We start from the raw sequence: 22,672 nt of genomic DNA, 5'->3' as shown, positions 1-22,672 counted from the left end.
CTTGTGGTTGCAAGGGAAGGTGCCGGGAGTGGAGGTTGGGTTGGTGGGGGTGTGGACCTGACGAGGGAGTCACGGAGGGAGTGGTCTTTACGGAATGCTGATAGGGGAGGGGAGGGAAATATAGGCCCCAAGGGATACTTCCACATCCGCCACAAATTCACCTGCACCTCCACACACATCATCTATTGCATCTGCGTTTCATGACATCCAGCACTTCCTCCTCTGTAATATGGACTTTTTTGGAGATGTCACCATCTATTTCCCTACATTCTATATTTTCCACGTCCTTTTCCACAGTAAACATTGATGCAAAATACTCATTTAGTATCTCTCCCATCTCCTGTGGCTCCACACAAAGGCTGCCTTGCTGATCTTTGAGGGGCCCTATTCTCTCCCTAGTTACCCTTTTGTCCTTCATGTATTTGTAAAAACCCTTTGGATTCCCCTTAACCCTATTTGCCAAAGCTAATTCGTGCCCCCTTTTTGTCCTCCTGATTTCCCTCTTACTGCCTTCATATTCTAAGGATTCACTCGATTTATCCTGTTTATATCTGACATATGCTTCCTTCTTTTTCTGAATCAAACCCTCGCTTTCTTTAGTCATCCAGCATTCCTTACACCGACCACCCTTTCCTTTCACCCTGACAGGAATATACAGTGTCTACACTCTTGTTATCTCATTTCTGAAGGCTTTCCATTTTCCAGCCGTTCCTTTTCCTGCGAACATCTGCCCCCAATCAGCTTTTGAAAGTTCTTGCCTAATACCGTCAAAATGAGCCTTCCTCCAATTTAGAACTTCAACTTTTAGATCTGGTCTATCCTTTTCCATCACTATTTTAAAACTAATAGAAATATGGTTGTTGGCCACAAAGTGCTCGCCCCCACTGACATTTCGCTCAACTGCACTGCCTTATGTTCCAACAGTAGGTCAAGTTTTGCACCTTCTCCAGTAGCTATATCCCCATGTTGAATCAGAAAATTTTCTTGTGCTTGCTTAACAAATTCCTCTTCATCTAAACCCTTAACACTCTGGCAGTCCTAGTCTATGTTTGGAAAGTTAAAATCCACGACCATTACCACTCTATTATTCTTACAGATAACTAACATCTCCTTACAAATGGTCAGTCAATTTCCTGTTGACTATTAGGAGGTCTACAATACAATCTCAATAAGGTGATCATCCCTTTCGTATTTCTCAGTTCTACCCAAGTAACTTCCCTGGATATATTTCCAGGAATATCCTCCTTCAGTACAGCTGTAATGAAAAACATCACTTATCAAAAACATCACTTCGCCTCCTCTCTTTCTGTCTTTCCTGTAGCATTTGTATCCTGGAACATTAAACTGCCAGTCCTGTCATTCCCTGAGCCATGTTTCTGCAATTGCTATGATATCCCAGTCCCATGTTCCTAACCATGCGCTGAGTTCATCTGCCTTCCCTGGTAGGCCTCTTGCATTGAAATACATGCAGTTTATCAGTCCTACCTTGTTCTCTGCTTTGTCCCTGCCTGCCTTGACTGCTTGCCTCACTTCTGTTCTCAACTGTACCAATCTCAGAATGATCTCTTTCCTCATTATCTCCCTGGGTCCCACCCTCACCTTAATAGTTTAATTCCTTCTGAGCAGCTCTAGAAAATCTTCCTGGCAGTGTGTCAGTCCCCTTCCAATTCGGGTGCAATTCATCCTTGTACAGGTCACTTATACCCCACAAAAGATTGCAACGATCTAAAAATGTAAATCCTTCTCCCATACACCAGCTCCTCAGCCATGCATTCATCTGCTCTGTCTTCTTATTCCTATCCTCCCTCACTCGGAGCACCGGGAGTAATCCAGATAATACTACTCTCGAGTATCTCATTTTTAAATTCCTGCCTAACTCTCTCTATTCTCCCCTCAGAATCTCATCACCTTCCCTTCCTATGTCATTGGTTCGAATGTGTACAATGACCTCCTGCTAGTCCCTCTCCTCCTTGAGAATATTCTGCAGCCTCTCTTGAGGCATCCTTGATCCTGACACCAGCAAGGCAACACATCATTCTCCTTTCTCGCTACTGGCCACAGAAATGTCTCTCTGTACCTCGGACTAGATAGTCCCTTAACACAATTGATCTCTTGGAACCTGACGTACCCCTCATTGCATGACAGCCAGTTTCAATGCCAGAAACTTGGCTAGTTGTGCTGCATTCCCCTGAGAATCTATCACTCCCTACATTTTCCAAACAGCATACTTGTTTGAAATCAGAATAGCCAGAAGACTCCTGCACTAACTGCCTACCTCTCTTAGCTTTCCTGAAGTAAATCCATCTATGTGACTGTACCTGCACCTGCACCATTTCTCCTTTCCTGTAACTGCCATCCACTACATCCCCTTGCTTTTGTAATTCCTCATTGTGTCTGTCTCTGTAACAGATCCATTCGATCTTATAGAATTTGTAACCAACAGCAATTATTTCATATATAATCCTCAGAAACACAAACTCTCCCTAAACTCCCACATCTGACAAAAAGAGCATTTCACTCTACCAAAGACCATTTTTGATTCTTTCAATCAAAACTTATCTCAATAAAACATATAAGAAAGAACCCACTCTATTCACTACTGCAGAGTTGCTGGAAGGTCACACTTAAAGAAATTCACTTACCTGTTTCTGTGCTGTGACCTCTCCCAAAAGTATTCCTCCAAGATAAGCTGTGAATTTCACCGTTTGTTAATTTTCCCAGATGCACTCTGATGTCCAGCGATACATGAATTCAAACAGCAAAGACAGTAACTTCGCAGGTTCATTGATGTGTCAGTTTCTATCTCTCGCTCCTGCACAGACCTCACAATGTGCTTCCTTTGTCTGTTCCTCTCCCTTTTAAAACTGCTGTTGTTTTGACTTTTGTTTTCTCCTAGCTGAAACCTTCCAGACCTGGCAACATTCTGTAAATCTTTTCTGAACCCTTGCAAGTTTAACAACATCCTTCCTATAGGAGGGAGACCAGAATTGCACACAATATTCCAAAAGTGGTGTAACCAATGTCCTATACAGCCACATGACCTCCCAACTCCTATATTCAATGCTCTCACCAATAAAGGCAATCATACCAAATGCCTTCTTCACTATCCTATCTCCCTGCGACTCCACTTTCAAGGAACTCTGAACCAAGATCTCCTTGTTCAACAGCACTCCGCAGGACCTTCCTTTTAAATGTATAAATCCTGCCCTGATTTGACTTTCCAAAATGTGAGGTACTGCATTTATCTAAATTTAACTCCATCTGCCACTTCTCGGTCCATTGTTGTAGTTTGACATAATCTTTGTCCACTACACCACCAATTTTGGTGTTATCTGCAAACTTATTAACCATGCTTATGTTCACATCCAAATCATTTATATAAATGACAAAATACAGTGGACACGGGGCTGATCCTTGTGACCAGTAGTCACATGTCTCAAGCATGAAAAGCAACCCTCCCGTCACCACCCTTTATCTTCTACCTTTGAGATAGTTCTGTACCCAAATGGCTAGTCGTCTCTGTATTCCATGTAGTCTAACCTTGCTAACCAGAAGGAATGTCTTAGAGATGTCCATACAGATCATGTCCACTGCTCTGTACTCATCAATCCTCTTTTGTCATTTCAAAAAACTAAATCAAGTTATTGAGATCTGATTTCCACACACAAAACCATGTCAACTATCCCTAATCAGTCCTTCTCTTTCCAAGTACACAGGCATCCTGTCCTTCTCGTGAAGCCTCCAACAGTTTGCCTACCACCGATCTCAGGCTCACCGATCTATAGTTCCCTTTTCCTAACCACCCTTTTGGAATAGTGCCCTCACGTTAGCCCACCTCCAGTTTTCTGGCACCTCACCTGTGACAATTGATGATAATAATATCTCCATAAAGGGCCCAGCAATCACTTCCTTAGCTTCCCACAGAGTTGCAGGGTAAAACTGATTAAATTCTGGGAATTTATCCATCTTTATGTGTTTTAAGACATTAAAGACCACCTCTGTGCTTTGGACATTTTTCAAGATGTCACCAACTCTTTCCCCACATTCCATATCTTCCATGTCCTTCTCCACAGGAAGCACTGATGCAAAATACTCATTTAGTATCTTCCCCCAACCTCCTGCAGGTTCCATACATAGGCTGCCTTGCTGATCTTTGAGGGCCCTGTTTTTCTCCTAGTTACCCTTTTGTCCTTAATGCATTTATAAAATCCCTTTGGATTCTCCTTAACCCTATTTGCCAAAGCTATCTTGTGTCCCTTTTGTGCTCTCCTAATTTTCCTCTTAAGTATATTCCTTCCTGCCTTTATACTCTTGAGGATTCACTCAATCTCAGCTGATACATGATTCCTTATTTTTCTTGACTAAAAACTCAATTTCTCTAGTCATCCTGCATTTCCTACACTTACCAGCCTTGCCTTTCACCCTAACAGGACATACTGTTTCTGGACTCTCATTATCTATCACATTTTTGAGGGCTTCCCTCTTTCCATCTGTCCCTTTACCTGCGAACATCCACCCTGAATCAACGTTTGAAAGTTCTTGTCTAATATCAAAATTGGCCATCATTCAATTTAGCAGTTTAACTTTTAGATCAGTTCTATCCTTTTCCATCACTATTTTAAAACTAAGAGAATTACAGTCGTTTGCCACAAAGTGCTCCCCCACTGACACCTCAGTCACCTATCCTGCCCTATTTCCCAAGAATAGGTCAAGTTTGCACCATCTGTAGTGAATGCAACTTCTCAGTACATCCAGATACTGAATCAAAAATTTTCTTGTACACACAAATTCCTCTGCATCTAAACCCTTAACTCTATGGCAATTCCAATTTATGTTGGAAAGTTAAAATCCCCGACCATAATCACCCTATTATTCTTACAGATAACTGAAATATTCTTACGAATTAGTTTCTCAATTTCCCATTGACTGTTGTGGGTCTATAGTGCAATCTCAATAAAGAGATGAGATTACCTACAGCATGGAAACAGGCCCTTCAGGCCAACAAGTCCACACTGACCTTCTGATGAGTAACCCACCCAGACTCATTTCCCACTGACTAATGCATCTAACAATATAGATGGTTTAGAATGGCCAATTCACCTAACCTGCACATCTTTGGACTGTGGGAGGAAACCAGAGCACCCAGAGGAAACCCGCGCAGACACGGGAAGAACGTGCAAACTCAATGCTGGAATCGAACCCGAGTCGCTGGTGCTGAGAGGCAGCAGTGCTAACTACTGAGCCACCGTGCTGCACAATGGTGATCATCCCTTTCTTATTTCTAGGTTCCATCCGAATAATGTCCCTAGATGTATTCCTAAGAAATCCTCCTTTAGTACAGCCGTAATGCTATCCCTTATCAAAAATGCCACTACCCGTCCTTTGTTGCCCCCTTTCTATCCTTCCTATAGCATTTCTATGCTGGAAGATTAAGCTGCCAGTCCTGTCCATCCCTGACCCACATCTCTGTAATTGTTATGATATCACAGCCCCATCTTCCCAACCTCGCCCTGAGTTCATCTGCCTGCCGTGCTATGCCTCTTGCATTGAAGTAAATGCATTTTAATTTACAGTCCTACCTTGTTCTCTGCTTTGTTCCTGCAAATCTTGATTATTTAGACTTGCTCCTTTTCCCAACTGTACCAGTCTCAGAATGATCTCTTTCTTTGTTGTCTCCCTGCCCTGCAATCACCTCCCAACTCCACCACACCTTGCTGGTTTACATCCTCCTGAGCGGCATGAGCAAATCTCCCTGCCAGTATATTAGTCCCCTTCCAATTCAAGTGCAATCTATCCTTGTACAAGTCACTTCTACCCCAGAAGAGATTGCAATGATCCAAGAATGTGACCCCTTCTCCCTTGCACCAGCTCCTCAGCAAGGCACTAATCTGCTTTATCCTCCTATTCCTACCCTCACTAGTTTGCAGCACTTGGAGTAATCCAGCTATTACCACACTTGAGGATTTCCTTTTTAAATTCCTGCCTAACTCACTATATTCTCCCTTCAGAATCTTGTCCTTTTCCCTTCCTGTGAGATTAGTTCCAATGCGTACAATGACCTACTACCAATCCCTCACCCCTTTGAGAATATTCTGCTGTCTTTAAAATTTACATCATGAAATATGATGAATACTACAGTTCATTTGAAAGTATTTGTTTTGTGAATAGTTTTTTTAAAATATGACTGCAGAGGCATTTCAGATGAATGTGTTGAATATTTATATCATGATCTAGTTTGAGTTTTTTTAAGTATGGGAAGAATTTCATCTGAGTTGTTCATCTCTTCCATAAAGAGCAGTGGATGCTGGGTCATTGCATATATCCAATGCTGAGTTAGTCAGATTTTTGCCATCTCGGTTCGTTCAGTACATTCACATCACTTGTATCACCCTTTGATCTTTTACTTATAAATTGTGTTCAATATATTCTCTCACTAGCACCTATGGCTCTAAAAGCTTATGCTTTCAAATAAACCTGTTATGGGCGGCACGGTGGCACAGTGGTTAGCACTGCTGCCTCACAGCGCCAGAGATCCGGGTTCAATTCCCAACTCAGGCGACTGACTGTGTGGAGTTTGCACATTCTCCCCGTGTCTGCTCCGGGTGCTCCGGTTTCCTCCCACAGTCCAAAAGATGTGCAGGTCAGGTGAATTGGCCATGCTAAATTGCCCGTAGTAGGAGGTAAGGGGTAAATGTAGGGGTATGGGTGGGTTGCGCTTCGGCAGGGTGGTGTGGACTTGTTGGGCCGAAGGGCCTGTTTCCACACTGTAAGTAATCTAATCTAATAATCTGGTGTCATGTGATTTTTGATTGACAGGGGAGTTGACGGTTCTAGGAGAAGGCTGAAGAGTACAGCTGAGGACTTAATCAGATACGCCATTTCCTTAATCAATGGTGGAGCAGGCTTAGTGGTTTAATGGCGAATTGCTGCTCCTGTTTCCTGCTTTACAATCTCATATACTGATTTGTTCAATGATATAATGCAATGATCAAACTCTTCAAGCCTTCAGTATGGATGTTGCATCTTTAGCCCAATACATTGTTGTAGTTGGTGATTTCTGTCATACTTACGATTAGTATTTATAAACAAAATTAACTTCCATCCCAAACCAAGGGATGTTGGATTGCACTGAGGGGAAAAAAATCTTTTTATGGAGAAGAGAGCTGTAAGGAGCCAGTAGCAAGAAATTTCTACAGATGGGTGAGAAGAGGCAGCAAAGGAACAAAAAAGAAACACCTAAGAATAGTACATAATCTGAGAGACAGGCTCCTGTAACAGATCTTCAGTCTCCCTAAACTCTCATATCTTAACTGTCAAGTAGCTTAAAGTGTTCTTAGCTCAGTGTCAAGCATATGATCTCCAAATTTCAGAAATGGAAATACACAATCTGAGGTGACAACTGCAAGACCTTGATTTAAAAAATAATTAATGTTGGTTTTGTATTGATAACATTGCTACCTATGAACAATACAATATAACACCAAGTAGTTTGCTGCAAATATTTTAGTAATGTTTAGATTTTTGGGAACATTTAACTATGAAATCATGGTTAAGAAAGTTGCAAAATTGTACATAATTTCTATTGTTGTATTCTAATGCTTAAAATGCATTAGCTTCATACAAGATTGATCTCTTCATAGAGATTATGGGTACATATAGAAATTGTGCAGAACCTTAGTGTGCTGCTGGCTATTGAAACGTCTGGTGTAGTCAATACAACCTATGCAGTAATCACTGTTTTCTTTAGATTGATAGTTAGTCCAAATTCATGACAAACTAGTGAATAGCTTTTGCAAAGCTCATTTAAGTTCTATTTCACTCTGTGACAAACATAGCATCATCTGTGAAAGTTGTATAAATTTAAAAATTAAACAATTTTATCTTTTGCACTTGGTTGTGCAATTCGAGAGATTTCCACCTATCGTTTTTTTAATGGACTAATACAGTGCAGCGTTAGAGGAGAAAAGAATAATCGACCAATAAGAAAATACTATATGTACAAAAGAGTGTTGTGCCAAATACATTTGCGTTTGATAGCACTACTGACTTCAAAACTGCCATTTTTATTACCCTCATGCTAGATTGCAAGGTCCTCATTGTTGAAAGATCAAATAAAACTAAGGAGAAGTAGAAAGATCAATTCTCTGTCTTCACTGGGTAGTGCCCTATCTGATCAGGTCAGAAGCCTTTGTAGGATCTATAAAGAAGAAAAATATGGTTTATGATAATTACATCAGAAAAGCTAATTTCAAGATTCTGATTTGGTTAAGGATTGACATTTATATTGCTAAGCAGAGGTAAAATCACTGATTTAATGAGTACTTGATGTAAATTATGGTTGTGGGTGTTGTCTGGACAACATGACACAGGAACAGAAAGCATGCTTGGTATGTCATCAGAAACAGAAAATTTATGTTTACGGATTCTGTGGAATCCATTTGCAGAGCTGAAAGTATTGTGGAGTCCAATTTGAAATTCAATGCTGTGGGAGTGGTGGCAAGCACAGTGAAAAAATGCCATCAGGATATTGAATTGAGTTTCAAATCAGAACTATAATTCTGAAGGGCTCAGCAGAATTGTACTAACACTGATGAAGTACAAAGAAATAAATGGAATGCTGAAGCTAAGCACAGTACTTGGGTAAATTGATAGGACAAAAAGGATTAAGTTAGCTTGTGCCAGCTTAAGTTTAATTTTAAAAGGCCATTTCAAAGAACGCTGATAAATAACAGCAGGTAAGCCTAAAAGAATGTAGAGCTTGAAACAAACTGGAACAAAGACCAGTAATTTAAAAAATCTTTCAAACTGTAGCATGACAAAGTTACTTATTTTTCCCTTAGTGTAGCACCTAATGGGAAATTTGCATATGGGCTGAACAAATGTTTTTGATATACTATTTCACTGATAGTGGGACAATAATACTGAATTCATACTGAGGAGGACTGCAATAAGCTTCAACAAGGCATTAAAAAAAAACTTGGAAAATGGCAAGTGAATTTTAACACAAATAGTAAGGAAGAAAAGGAAGGTTTAGGGAGGGAAAAAAAATCAACCTGTCCAGACATGTTATGACACAGCTCCATGTTGGCTGGAACTTGAACCCTGCACCTTCTGTCGCAGGGGTAGGGACATTGACACTGCCACAAAAACCCCAGTAAGAAAGTCATGTATTATATGAGGGGGAGAAAATGAATTTCAGTGGACGAAGGGAGAGAAGGATTCTGCGAGGACAAAAAGACGACAGGTTACATAAAGTGATGGAGGCTAGACGTTCACTGTAACTTAAAACCAAGCATTAGAATTTCTTTATAGAAATGCAAAGTAGAGAAGTTTTAGCACATTGACACTTGGGAGTAAATGCTGGATACATTTCCAATCAGCATAATATAAAAGTGGTGAAGAAACTCTGGAGAGCATGAAAAACATTTTACAGGGATAACACCAGAATTTTGGGTAGGACTTATTAGAAAAGGATAAGTAATGCTATCCACTGGCCAGACAGACATTACTGTAACAACTTGTACTTGTGATTTGGAGGAGCTGGTGTTGGACTGGGGTGTACAAAGTTTAAAATCACACACCAAGTTATAGTCCAACAGGTTTATGTGGAAACACTAGATTTCGGAGTGTTGATCCTACATCACAACCACCTGATAAAGGAGCAGCACTTCGAAAGCTAGTGCTTCCAAATAAACCTGTTGGACTATAACCTGGTGTTGTGTGATTTTAAAAACTTGTACTTGAGTAACAACTTCAAAACCAGCTAGACTAAAAAAAAGTGTGCTTGATCCTTCCCCTCTTTAAATATTCATTACTACTGCACCAAGGCTGCAAGGTGTAGCATCCACAAAGTGCGATGCAGCAAATCACCAAGGCATCTTGGATAAACCTTCCAAACCCACTGCGTTTATCCTGTAAAATAGCTTAACAGTAGACACAGAACATGTTCTGAACTTGAATTGGATAACCATTACTGTAACTTTGCATCAATAGATGAAAATCCAAGATGGGCCAATGGGCTGAGAAGTCACAGATGGAGTTAATTCAGATAAATGTGAGGTGCTGCATTTTGGGAAAGCAAATCTTAGCAGGACTCATACACTTAATGGTAAGGTCCTAGGGAGTGTTGTTGAAAAAGAGACCTTGGAGTGCAGGTTTATTGCTCCTTGAAATTGGAGTCACAGGTAGATAGGATAGTGAAGATGGTGTTTGGTATGCTTTCCTTTATTGGTCAGAGTATTGAGTACAGGAGTTAGGAGGTCATGCTGCAGCTGTTGGACATTGGTTAGGCCACTTTTGGAATATTGCGTGCAATTCTGGTCTCCTTCCTATCGGAAGGATGTTGTGAAACTTGAAAGGGTTCAGAAAAGATTTACAAGGATGTTGCCAGGATTGGAAAATTTGAGCTACTGAATGAGGCCTGAATGATGTTTTCCCTGGAACGTCGAAGGCTGACGGATGACCTTATAGAGGTTTACAAAATCATGAGGGGTATGGATAGGATAAATAGACAAAGTATTTTCCCTGGGATGGGGGAGTCCAGAACTAGAGGGCATATGTTTAGGTTGAAAGGAAAAGGTATAAAAGAGACCCAAGGGGCAACTTTTTCACACAGATGGTGGTATGTGTATGGAATGAGCTGCCAGAGGAAGGTACAATTGCAATATTTAAAAGGCACCTGGATGGATATATGAATAGGAAAGTTTGGAGGGATATGATCCAGGTGCTGGCAGGTGGGACTAGATTGGGTTGGGATATCTGGTCGGCATGGACAGGTTGGACCAAAGGGTCTGTTTCAGTGCTGTAAATCTCCATGACTCTATTAGTCCTTTTTTAATATCTTTGCCACACTGACAGGAGTGATTCAGGAAGACAGTTGACCATCATATTTACCAGAGAAATTAGGAATGGGCAATAGATGTTGTAGCTAGCTAGCCTAATCTCAAGAGTGAAATTTTAAAAACATGTCTTACTTTCAACTGAATTTTTGAATAGAGGAAGTTGCCCAGAAATGATTAAGTACAGTCATTTTAACATAAGGGAGCAAAGAGAAACTAGCCTCTTAGAGATCTAAAGCAATTGGTAGATTAACTAGGAGAGATGAAAATATTGCTTTTGTTTATCCAGCCAGTGGTGGAAGCAGTTCAGTAGTAAGTTCAAACTGAATTTGTTTTTGAAAAAGAAAACTGATGGCATGAACAAAAAGTCAGAGGAGCAAGACAAATTGGACAGCTGGCACAATTACAATCATTTGGATGGCTTCTTTCCATGCTGTCTGACTCTGGTCCCAAACCAGTAAAGGAAGCTCTAACGTGTTCCAAAACCTATACTTCATGTCATCGATAATGAAAAGCCAAGATCATCCCTACGCCTCCACTTCTTGCATTCAATCAACCGTCAAACCTTAAACAGACCATAGTTTACAGCAAACTACCTAGTCTTCCAGGCATCAATCACAAAACCACACAACCCTGCCATGGCAACCTCTGCAAGACATGTCAGATCATTGACATAAATACTAGCATCACATGTGGGAACATCAACCACCACATAGATGACAGATAGTCATGTGACTTGGCCAGTGTTGCCTACCTCATACGCTGCAGGCAAGTTTGCCCCGAAGCATGGTATATTGTTGAGATCATGCAGTTGCTGTGACACTAGATGAATGGACACTGTGCAATAATCGCCAGACAGAGATATTCTCTCCCAGTCATAGTCATAGAGATGTACAGCATAGAAAAAGATCCTTTGGCCCAAGTCATCCATGCTGACCAGATATCCTAACCTAATCTCCTAGATTCCCATTGGCCAGCACATGGCCCATATCCCTCTAAACCCTTCCTATTCATATACAATTACATCATTTAAAAAGCATGTGGATGGGTATCAGCCTCCACCACTTCCTCTGGCAGCTCATTCTATACACACACCACCCTCTGTCTTAGCTCACTTTTTAAATTTTAATCCTTTCATCCTATATCTAAACCATCTAGTTCTGGACTCTCTCTCTCTCCACCTCAGGGAAACGAACTTGTCCATATATCTTATCCATGCCCCTCATGCTTTTATAAAACTCTATTAAGTTACCCCTCAGCTTCCGAAGCTCCAGGGAAAACAGCCACAGCCTATTCAGCCTCTCCCTATAACTCAAATCTGCCAACCCTGGTCAAATACTTGGAAATTTCTTCTGAACCCTGTCAAGTTTCACAACATCCTTCCTATAGGAGGGAGACTAGAATTGCACACAGTATACCAAAAGTGGCCTAACCAACATCCTGTATAGCCAGAACATGACCTCCCAACTCCTATACTCAACATTCTGACCAATAACTGGAAGCATACCAAATGCCTATCCTATCTACCTGCTACTCTACTTTCAAGGATCTCTGAACCTGCACTCCAAGGTCTCTTTATTCAGCAATACTCCCAAGGACCTTACCATTAAAGGTATGTAAGTCATGCTCTGATTTGCGGTTTCAAAATGCTGCACCTCACATTTATCTAAATTCAACTCCATCTGCCTCTCCTTGGCACCTCTTATGCTCACATCCAAATTATTCATATAAATGACAAAAAGCTGGTCTCCTTCCTATTGGAAAGATGTTGTGAAACTTGGAAGGGTTCAGAAAAGATTTACAAGGATGTTGCCAGGATTGGAGGATTTAAGCTATAGGGGGAGGCTGAACAGGCTGGGGCTGTTTTCCCCGGAGCATCAGAGGCGTCATGAGGGGCATGAATAGGATAAATAGGCAAAGTATGTTGGGGGAGTCCAGAACTAGAGGGCATATGTTTAGGTTGAAAGGGGAAAGGTATAAAAGAGTCCTAACATTTTCACGCAGTGGGTGATACGTGTATGGAATGAGCTGCCAGAGGAAGTAGTGGGGGTTAGTACAATTGCAAAATTTAAGAGGCATTTGGATAGGTATATGGATAGGAAGGGTTTGGAGGGATATGGGCCGGGTGCTGGCAGGTGGGACTAGATTGGGTTGGGATATCTGGTCGGCATAGGCGGGTTGGGCCAAAGGGTCCGTTTCCATGCTGTACATCTCTACGACTCTATTGATGTCAGGATCACTGGCCTATAGTTCTCTGGCTTTTCCTTACCACCTTTCTTAAACAGTAACATCACATTAGCCAACCCTCCAGTCTTCTGGCACCTCACCTGTGACGATTGATGACACAAATATAAGGGCCCAACAATCACTTCGCTAGCTTCCCACAGAGTTCCAAGGTACACCTGATCAAGTCCTGGGGATTTATCCACTTTGACTTTTAAGACATCCAGCACCCCCACCTCTGTCATATATTTGTCAAGGTGTCACCATCTATTTCCCCACATTGTATACCTTCCATGTCCTTCTCCGCAGTAAACACTGGTACAAAATACTCATTTAATACTTCACCCCTCTTCTGCAATTCCACATACAGGCGATCTTGTTGATCTTTGAGGGGCCCTATTCTCTCCCTGGTTATCCTTTTGTCTTTAATGTATTTGTAAAATGCTTTTGGATTCTCCTTAACCCTATTTACCAAAGCTATCCTTTTTGCCCTCCTGATTTCCCTCAATGATATTCCTACTGCCTTTATACTCTGAGGATTCACTCGATCTCTGCTGTCTATACCTGACACATGCTTCTTTTCTCTTGACCTCATTTCTCTAGTCATCCAGCATTTCCTACACCTACCAGCCTTGCCTTTCACCTTTACAGGAATGTACTGTTCCTGGACTCATTATCTCACTTTTGAAGGCTTCCCATTTTCTTGCCATCCCTTTACCTGCAAACATCTGTCCCCAACTTCTGAAAGTTCTTGACTAATTTCATCAAAATTGGTGTTCTTTCAATTTAGAAGTTTAACTTTTAGATCCGGTCTATGCTTTTTCATCCTTTTAAAACCAGTAGAATTATGGTTGCTTGCCACAAAGTGCACTGACACCTGTCACCTGCCCTGCCTTATTTCCCAACAGTAGGTCAAGTTTGCACCATCTGTAGTGAATGCATCTTCTCGTACATCCATATACTGAATCAAAAAATTTTCTTGTACACACAAATTCCTCTCCATTTATACCCTTAACACTATGGCAATCCCAGTTTATGTTTGGAAAGTTAAAATCCCTGACCATAATCACCCTATTATTCTTACAAATAACTGAAATGTTTTTATGAATTTGTTTCTCAATTTCCCACTGACTGTTGTGGGTCTACAGTACAATCCCAATAAAGTGACCATCCTTTTCTCATTTCTCAGTTCCATCCGAATAATCTCCCTGGATGTATTCCCGAGAATATCCTCCCTAAGTACACGTCCTACAGACACAATCATCAATAACATGGAAACTCTCCCTAATCTGCCACATCCTACAGGAAGAGCACATCACTCTACTAAAGGCCATCTTTGCTCCTTCCCAATTTACAGACCCAGAAAATAGCATTGTCTTATTGCTCTAGAAAAACATTGCTTCAGGCTAACTTAATACTTATGACTTACATTTTTAAAATTTAAAAAAAAAGAGACAGATCTCCTTAAAACATAATCAAGAAAGAATCCACTCTACTCGCTATTGTAGATTTTCAGCAAAGTTACATTTTATTAGATTAGATTCCCCATAGGCCCTTCAGCCCAACAAGTCCACACCGACCCTCTGAAGAGTAATCCAACCAGACCCATTCCCCTCCATTACATTTACCTCTGACTAATGCAGCTAACACTCTGGGCAATTTAACATGGCCAATTCACCTGACCTGCATAACTTTGGACTATGGGAGGAAACCAGAGCACCCAGAGGAAACCCATACAGACACAGGAAGAATATGCAAACTCCACACAGATAGGAATCAAACCAGAGTCCCTGGTGCTGTGAGGTAGCAGTGCTAACCACTGAGCCACTGTACCACCCTTAAAAAGTATGCACCTGTGCCGTGAGCTCTCCCACACAGGTGCCTCCAAGGTCAGCTGCGAATTTCGCTGTTTAATTTTTCCTGGATGCACTCCGATGTCCAGAAATAACTGAACTCAAACAGCAAAGGCAGTATTTGTGCACATTCACTGCTGTGTCAGACAGCAGCATTGGTTTCTTTCTCTGACGATGTGGTCACCTCTTTGGCTACCTTCCTCCTTTTTAAAGTGCCATTGTTTGGATCTTCTTTCCCTCAAAATTCCAAAACAATGCAACAGCTTTTAAAGATTAATTGCTGCTCCTGGAATGACCTCCAACACCTAAAATACCCCAAAAAAGGACCAGTTCTCTCAGTCACAATTTTCTCCTGTTATCCATCTTGGATTACCAGAGAACAATTCACCAGTCAAATGACATTCAGCTTCTGGTCTTTGGATGAGTGTCCTCCAAAGCAGCCTTCAAGATACACAACACACAATCGCTGAGCAGAAAGTAATAGCCAAGTTCCATACTCATGAAGCTGTGATCTTACGTTCATGTTGTGCTACTTTTGACCCCACTACACTTTTATATCAGTAACATCTTCTGAACTGTCCCACTTTGACACCACTACCTTGTTAAAATGTTATGATTTCTCTACCTTTTTGGAGAGGGAGGGGGGTGGGAGAGTAAACAGGTCTGCTGGTATCTGTGAAGAAAATCAGTTACATTTTGGGTCCTTCACCAGAGGCTGCCAGACCTAATGGGCATTTCCAGCAGCTCCTGTTTTTTGTTCCATGTTATTCCAGTCATTTGTTTTGTCTCTAGCACCACGTTTTATTTTTAATTTTTACTAATTATCTCTCTGCCTCATTCAAGTATAGGCCATTCCTTCGGTTATTATTTGGCCATTGACACTTTACTCATACCGAGTAACACCCTTGGTCACCTGCAGAGGCCTACAGGCCATTCTCGTATAACACTCGTTTCGTTAACACGAATTCACTATAATGCAGTTGACGAACTGGGGACACTGTTTCTAAAGTGCGAACTTTTAAAGCGTGAAATGGTTATAATGTGATTCTGGCCCCATTAGTTTAAATGGTGCTGCCACTATGCGATTTTTTTTATTTTTAACAAGGGATTGCACGAGAATGGAACTACCGCATTAAATCAGAACTATTATTCAACACTCCACCTCACATCATTTGTATAATCTTTTGATCTCTCTCCCCTTGATCTCTCTGCCCACAAGTTGTGTTGTGTGCTTCACCTGACGAAGGAGCTATGCTCCGAAAGCTTGTGATTTCAAATAAGCCTGTTTGACTATAAACTGGCATCGTGTGATTTCTGACTTGGTCCACCCCAGTCCAACATGGGCACCTCCACATTATACTAATAAATGATCAAGCAATTGCTTTTCAAAGTTTTACTCAAAATTAATAAACAATCCTAGATTCTGCACGGAAATGTTACAGAAGGTGCTATCAATTCTTCTTGTTTAGCTCCTGCTCTCTGATAATGTATTTCAGAAGATGATCGTTTCATTGAAGTGTTTGAGAAACATCTATTATTTTTAGTTCCACTCTTCTGCCATCTCCACAGGAATCTAATAGAAGCCATGGCAACTGCAGCAAGTAGCAGTTGAGTTCATATTATCAAAAAAATCCTTGTTTGACAGGCTAACAACATTTGTTTGATAAATGAGTGCCTGTTAACCTTCATTTTAGTTTAGTGAATTTGCTACTTCAATGACTGTTATATTGATGTAGGCTTGCTACTGTACTGCACAATTAAGAAACTTGCAGGGCGAGTCACTACTATCAGCCTGCCTCTTCCTCCCAAACCCTGTTCCTGTTCTTTTATGGAAACAGAATTTGTGCTAAATTTGTGCAGAATTTGGGCGGCACGGTGGCACAGTGGTTAGCACTGCTGCCTCACAGCGCCAGAGACCCGGGTTCAATTCCCGCCTCAGGCGACTGACTGTGTGGAGTTTGCATGTTCTCCCCGTGTCTGCGTGGGTTTCCTCCGGGTGCTCCGGTTTCCTCCCACAGTCCAAAGATGTGCAGGTCAGGTGAATTGGCCATACTAAATTGCCCGTAGTGTTAGGTAAGGGGTAAATGTAGGGGTATGGGTGGGTTTCGCTTCAGCGGGTCGGTGTGGACTTGTTGGGCCGAAGGGCCTGTTTCCACACTGTAATCTAATCTAATCTAATTTGTAGAGATTCCTTCAAAGCATATGAAATAGGAGAAAGACTAGATAGTTTGGCCTTTCGAGCCTATTCTGCTGTTCACTTTGATTGTGCCTGATCTTCTGCCTTAGCTCACTTTGCTGCACTATTCCCAACTCACTAATTTAATCATTCAAGTATCCACAGCCTATAGGGATAAAGAGCTTTAAGACTCTGCAATTTTTTGAATAAAGAAATTTCTCATCTCAACCCTTAATCTTTGAATTCTTAATTTGACACTGCACCCTTTTGTTCACTCTTATGAAAGGCATTTGAGCATCTATCATGTCCGTCCTTTAAGAATTGTATATCTTTTCAATACAATCTCTACTCATTCTTCTACATATTGTAGGCCACATCTACTCAATCTCTCCTCCCAGTTGTATCTTTACTGCTGTCTTCGAGGCAAGAACATATCTCTCTGAATACCAATAATTCCCAGACTTGACATTTTTTTTAAATTTTATTTTTCTTTCTAATGAGTAAATCTTTACACTTTTTCCATGCTATATTCCAACCACCATTTTCTTGCCAACTGATTTTCAATTTTTTATATTTCTTTACAATCCCCTCAAGTTGTCCTCCACTTACTATCCTTGACTTTAGAAGCATTGTAATGATTTTTCTCAAAGATATGCAAATACTCTACTTATGCTGGGTCCTCCCTTATCTCCTCTCTCTTAATTATACCATCTATTATGAACTTTAAAAGGCAGTTATGTTTTAAAATATCTTAAAATTCTGTTCAGCTCAAGACAATATCATTTGGCTAGGATCATTTGGCTGTCATGAGGGAAGAAATTCAAACCTGTTGAAATATTCATTAACATTTTTCACTCCTAATGTTCATGATGCTGTGCAGACCTCCAAGGTCCATGCATGACAAAGTCAATGCATCCGAATGTCGTTTGGTATGTGCTGCCCCTTTGAATGGCTTCACAGCTATACACCATAAAAGGAATATTGAGACAGCTACCTTTTCGTGTGTGAGAGTGCGCAAGAGTGCGTGTGTGTGTGTGAGAGAGAGAGAGAGAGAGAGAACAACCAGGGTATTGAAGGATGCTTAACAAGCAAGATGCTTTTGAGAGTTGGCTTTCTGTTTGAAGGAGACAAAACATGGCAACTTTGGAAATTTAAAGAACAAGGAGTTGCAAGGTGGGTCTTGCTGGTGGCAATCACATCAGGAGAGCTGGGTGAGTGGAATGGTTTTTGAAGAGTTCTTAAGTATTGGCATAATGTAACAGTGAACAGTAAAATGGCAACAACTTTGGACTTGTTCTGATGCAACCTATCTGCCAGGAGTACTCCACGCGGTGAAAGGAGTTGTAAGACATATCCCAGTTGTAGTATTCAGTTAATGTGAATGTACATTTTCTTTATTTTGATGCATTAGTTGCATGTTAACTAATGCTTACTTGGTGTAGATTTCAATTGTTTGATTAAAGTCTCTTGAAATGTCTCTTGCCCCTCTCTGAGGATGAAAGATCAGTCCTCAGCAGAGGTCTCACCTTCGTTCCCACACGTTCTCGGGTCAATGCCATCACCATGTCCAACTCCGCCCCCACGCCGACCTCTGTCCCCGCCCCCAGGCCTAACCCCGCCCCCACATCCAGCTCCAGTCCCACACCAGGTCCTAGCTCCCCGCCCTGCCGTGTGTTCACTATCCCTCCAGACTTGCCCCTCTCTGAGGATGAAAGATCAGTCCTCAGCAGAGGTCTCACCTTCGTTCCCACACGTTCTCGGGTCAATGCCATCACCATGTCCAACTCCGCCCCCACGCCGACCTCTGTCCCCGCCCCCAGGCCTAACCCCGCCCCCACATCCAGCTCCAGTCCCACACCAGGTCCTAGCTCCCCGCCCTGCCGTGTGTTCACTATCCCTCCAGACTTGCCCCTCTCTGAGGATGAAAGATCAGTCCTCAGCAGAGGTCTCACCTTCGTTCCCACACGTTCTCGGGTCAATGCCATCACCATGTCCAACTCCGCCCCCACGCCGACCTCTGTCCCCGCCCCCAGGCCTAACCCCGCCCCCACATCCAGCTCCAGTCCCACACCAGGTCCTAGCTCCCCGCCCTGCCGTGTGTTCACCATCCCTCCAGACTTGCCCCTCTCTGAGGATGAAAGATCAGTCCTCAGCAGAGGTCTCACCTTCGTTCCCACACGTTCTCGGGTCAATGCCATCACCATGTCCAACTCCGCCCCCACGCCGACCTCTGTCCCCGCCCCCAGGCCTAACCCCGCCCCCACATCCAGCTCCAGTCCCACACCAGGTCCTAGCTCCCCGCCCTGCCGTGTGTTCACCATCCCTCCAGACTTGCCCCTCTCTGAGGATGAAAGATCAGTCCTCAGCAGAGGTCTCACCTTCGTTCCCACACGTTCTCGGGTCAATGCCATCACCATGTCCAACTCCGCCCCCACGCCGACCTCTGTCCCCGCCCCCAGGCCTAACCCCGCCCCCACATCCAGCTCCAGTCCCACACCAGGTCCTAGCTCCCCGCCCTGCCGTGTGTTCACCATCCCTCCAGACTTGCCCCTCTCTGAGGATGAAAGATCAGTCCTCAGCAGAGGTCTCACCTTCGTTCCCACACGTTCTCGGGTCAATGCCATCACCATGTCCAACTCCGCCCCCACGCCGACCTCTGTCCCCGCCCCCAGGCCTAACCCCGCCCCCACATCCAGCTCCAGTCCCACACCAGGTCCTAGCTCCCCGCCCTGCCGTGTGTTCACCATCCCTCCAGACTTGCCCCTCTCTGAGGATGAAAGATCAGTCCTCAGCAGAGGTCTCACCTTCGTTCCCACACGTTCTCGGGTCAATGCCATCACCATGTCCAACTCCGCCCCCACGCCGACCTCTGTCCCCGCCCCCAGGCCTAACCCCGCCCCCACATCCAGCTCCAGTCCCACACCAGGTCCTAGCTCCCCGCCCTGCCGTGTGTTCACCATCCCTCCAGACTTGCCCCTCTCTGAGGATGAAAGATCAGTCCTCAGCAGAGGTCTCACCTTCGTTCCCACACGTTCTCGGGTCAATGCCATCACCATGTCCAACTCCGCCCCCACGCCGACCTCTGTCCCCGCCCCCAGGCCTAACCCCGCCCCCACATCCAGCTCCAGTCCCACACCAGGTCCTAGCTCCCCGCCCTGCCGTGTGTTCACCATCCCTCCAGACTTGCCCCTCTCTGAGGATGAAAGATCAGTCCTCAGCAGAGGTCTCACCTTCGTTCCCACACGTTCTCGGGTCAATGCCATCACCATGTCCAACTCCGCCCCCACGCCGACCTCTGTCCCCGCCCCCAGGCCTAACCCCGCCCCCACATCCAGCTCCAGTCCCACACCAGGTCCTAGCTCCCCGCCCTGCCGTGTGTTCACCATCCCTCCAGACTTGCCCCTCTCTGAGGATGAAAGATCAGTCCTCAGCAGAGGTCTCACCTTCGTTCCCACACGTTCTCGGGTCAATGCCATCACCATGTCCAACTCCGCCCCCACGCCGACCTCTGTCCCCGCCCCCAGGCCTAACCCCGCCCCCACATCCAGCTCCAGTCCCACACCAGGTCCTAGCTCCCCGCCCTGCCGTGTGTTCACCATCCCTCCAGACTTGCCCCTCTCTGAGGATGAAAGATCAGTCCTCAGCAGAGGTCTCACCTTCGTTCCCACACGTTCTCGGGTCAATGCCATCACCATGTCCAACTCCGCCCCCACGCCGACCTCTGTCCCCGCCCCCAGGCCTAACCCCGCCCCCACATCCAGCTCCAGTCCCACACCAGGTCCTAGCTCCCCGCCCTGCCGTGTGTTCACCATCCCTCCAGACTTGCCCCTCTCTGAGGATGAAAGATCAGTCCTCAGCAGAGGTCTCACCTTCGTTCCCACACGTTCTCGGGTCAATGCCATCACCATGTCCAACTCCGCCCCCACGCCGACCTCTGTCCCCGCCCCCAGGCCTAACCCCGCCCCCACATCCAGCTCCAGTCCCACACCAGGTCCTAGCTCCCCGCCCTGCCGTGTGTTCACCATCCCTCCAGACTTGCCCCTCTCTGAGGATGAAAGATCAGTCCTCAGCAGAGGTCTCACCTTCGTTCCCACACGTTCTCGGGTCAATGCCATCACCATGTCCAACTCCGCCCCCACGCCGACCTCTGTCCCCGCCCCCAGGCCTAACCCCGCCCCCACATCCAGCTCCAGTCCCACACCAGGTCCTAGCTCCCCGCCCTGCCGTGTGTTCACCATCCCTCCAGACTTGCCCCTCTCTGAGGATGAAAGATCAGTCCTCAGCAGAGGTCTCACCTTCGTTCCCACACGTTCTCGGGTCAATGCCATCACCATGTCCAACTCCGCCCCCACGCCGACCTCTGTCCCCGCCCCCAGGCCTAACCCCGCCCCCACATCCAGCTCAAGTCCCTCCTCCCTACCTTTTATCTTCTCCTGCTGAACACTCTCTGCTCATTCCTGAAGAAGGGCCTGTGCCCGAAACGTCGAATCTCCTGTTCCCTGGATGCTGCCTGACTTGCTGTGCTGTTCCAGCAATAAAGTTTCAATCTTGAAATGTGAAATCTTGTACTTTGTTTCGTTGTCGTTTTGGGGGAATTTTTTAAAAAAATTAGTCTCTATGGGAATCACAGTGAAAACCTACAATAGATTTAGGAAATGCGTTTGTTATCATGAATAAGTGCTGATTCTGCCAAATCATATTCTGATTTTCGAAGTGTTATCTTTCCTAATGACCTGAGAAATGGATATTTTCTATTACTGATATCAAGTTAATTGACAAATCATTCTTTGCAGCTGCAACTAATTCCTATAGCTTACAATTTTGGTTTCCCCATTTTATGTCTTATTTTAGGAACAAAGTCAATGTCATGAAACAGGTTTAGAAGAGATTTTCTTTCTAAGATGATAGACTTGGTTGTAAGGGGTAAAAAAAAGTGAAACTGGGATTCTTTTCGAAAGATGAAACCTAGGAACTGCTTGAAATTGAGGCCTTTGCTAGACCTAGGTGGACAATCTTTCTAGCTTATTTTGCAAATAGATGGCATAAATGTAAGGTAATCATTACAAAAGAAGCAGTGGTATTTAGAATTTCATTTTGCAGAAGTTTGTTAGAACGTGGACTATTTTAACTGAAAAGTGTGGTGGAACGGAATACATAATACCTTTAGAAGAGGAAGCAGCTAAATATTTTGGAGGGAAAATGGTATAAGGAAAAGGTAGGGAAATGGTAATAAAGTACGATTCTGAAGTTGCCTCTGTGGCCAGCAGTGAGAAAGTGAGGCTGGTTGCCTTCCTGCTGCCAGGATCATGGATGTCTCAGAGAGGGTGCCCAGCAGGAGGTCATTATACTCATTGGTACCAATGACATAGGAAGGTAGGAGGATGAGATTCGGGAAATGGTATAAAGTACGATTCTGAAGTTGCCTCTGTGGCCAGCAGTGAGAAAGTGAGGCTGGTTGCCTTCCTGCTGCCAGGATCATGGATGTCTCAGAGAGGGTGCCCAGCAGGAGGTCATTATACTCATTGGTACCAATGACATAGGAAGGTAGGAGGATGAGATTCTGAGGGGGGGGGGAAAGAAGG

At 43.9% G+C, this 22,672-nt stretch overlaps 1 protein-coding gene and 1 long non-coding RNA gene across 2 annotated transcripts in view; both read right to left on the bottom strand.

Annotated features, from left to right (window-relative positions):
* LOC122553653 overlaps window positions 1–2,902 on the bottom strand; it is a 5,360-nt gene extending 2,458 nt beyond the window's left edge. The window contains exon 1 of the long non-coding RNA XR_006312785.1: window positions 2,643–2,902. This is a non-coding gene — a long non-coding RNA (uncharacterized LOC122553653). The remainder of the gene's footprint in view (window positions 1–2,642) is intronic.
* The window catches only part of elovl6 (ELOVL fatty acid elongase 6), a 112,287-nt gene that overhangs the window by 73,247 nt on the left and 16,368 nt on the right, over window positions 1–22,672 (bottom strand). The gene's annotated exons all lie outside the window — the stretch shown is intronic.

Source organism: Chiloscyllium plagiosum, chromosome 1, assembly GCF_004010195.1.
Source record: "Chiloscyllium plagiosum isolate BGI_BamShark_2017 chromosome 1, ASM401019v2, whole genome shotgun sequence".
NCBI classification, from domain to species: Eukaryota; Metazoa; Chordata; class Chondrichthyes; order Orectolobiformes; family Hemiscylliidae; genus Chiloscyllium; species Chiloscyllium plagiosum.
This window is presented reverse-complemented; position numbering and strand designations above follow the sequence as displayed.